This window comes from Cajanus cajan, chromosome 1 (assembly GCF_000230855.2).
Source record: "Cajanus cajan strain Asha chromosome 1, NIPB_CcT2T_4, whole genome shotgun sequence".
Lineage (NCBI taxonomy): Eukaryota > Viridiplantae > Streptophyta > Magnoliopsida > Fabales > Fabaceae > Cajanus > Cajanus cajan.
Genome location: NC_138517.1, coordinates 33,921,278 through 33,922,766, shown reverse-complemented (window position 1 = coordinate 33,922,766; position 1,489 = coordinate 33,921,278). Strand labels below are relative to the sequence as shown.

The following is a 1,489-nucleotide window of genomic DNA, read 5'->3' as shown; positions in this document are numbered from 1 at the left end:
TTGCAAATATTTTTGTAATTTTAAATTTGCAGAAAATTCTTACAAAGTTTACTACAAAATATTAATTATATGAATTTTTTGTTACAAATAAAAATTTCTAAAAAAATTTGCAGGAATTTTTTTTATTTTCCTACAAATTTTGTTTTAAATATAAATTCGCAAGTAGTTTATTTATTTGTGAGTAGTATTTCCTGCAAATTTTCTTATTTATGATTATTTTTATTAATTTAAAAACTGAAAATATTTTTGAATACACATTTCCTTCTTCCTTCACTGTACTACTTGAGATAGTGACACCTCATCACCTCCGTAAACGTAAACGCACTATCTTTTGATTTCCTCATCACCGTAACACCGCATAACTAAGTCACCTCCGTAAACCTCCGCACATCGCACACCGCACACCACACACTTTTTCTCAAGTAAGTCACCGTAATACTTCTCTCGACATTTCTCTCCTTTTCTCGTCCTGCATATGTTAGGGTTTTCGTTTTCTCTCCTTTTCCTAATTTTTCTCACCGCACAACACTTCATTTTTTGCGCGCTTTTGCATGTAGATTTGAAGTACCAACTCAATGAGATAGAAGACAATGCTTGTAATCTGAAAAATGTAAAAGCAGTTGGCTGGAGGTAAGATGTTGGTTGGATTAGGTGAGAAATTTAGACAAGGTTAACTAGGTCCTGTAAAAAAAGCTATCTCTGTGTAGAATTAGGTGAGAAAGCTGCTAAATCTTTTTCGTTGGTATCAAATTAATGTATCATATGTGTAGAATTAATGTCGTGATTCGTATTCTGTACAAAATAGGATGAATTGCTATGGGCTGCTTCTTGGCTATATAAGGCGAGTGGAGAAAGCAAGTACTTGAGCTACATCATTGGCAACCAAGGTTGGAGTCATGCGGTGTCTGAATTCAGCTGGGATAACAAATTTGTTGGGGCTCAGACATTACTAACGGAGTTCATTATATATTTAATAAATTGACAGTAAACTATAATGTGACAAATTGGTATATATTATTTTATTTACCTTGGATTGAAGGAAATATATATTAAAATTCTACCCCTTTTTATTTATTTTCTCCAGGAATTCTATGGTGGGAAGAAAGACTTGGCGAAGATTAAGAGTGACGCAGAATCATTTATATGTGCAGTGATGCTAGGAAGTAGCTTTGTACAGATTAGAACAAATCCTGGTATATATATATATGTCTACGTTATTCCTGGTATATATATATGTATATGTTATTCACTAATAACTTTTATTATTTTTATATGTATACGTTATTCACAGAACTTTTTTTTTCTTTGGTCATATGATGAAGATTTTTCTATGCACATGGATATCTTTTTTTTTTCTGCTTATATCTTTACCTGCATATCTAATCTTTGCCCATATACGCAATTGTGCATTCTAGATCTCTAGAATTCCTTTTACTAATCATAGGGAAAGAGGAGCATTCTGATTTGTGTGGTTTAGCATTGCTCATAC

The 1,489-nt window shown here is 32.2% G+C and overlaps 1 long non-coding RNA gene across 1 annotated transcript; it reads left to right on the top strand.

Moving 5' to 3' along the window:
- The first annotated feature begins 407 nt into the window (after window positions 1-407).
- LOC145953943 (uncharacterized) lies at window positions 408-1,261 on the top strand. The gene is made up of 3 exons (XR_014431160.1): window positions 408-422; window positions 558-713; window positions 806-1,261. It is a non-coding gene; the product is annotated as an uncharacterized LOC145953943 (long non-coding RNA).
- The last annotated feature ends 228 nt before the right edge of the window (window positions 1,262-1,489 follow it).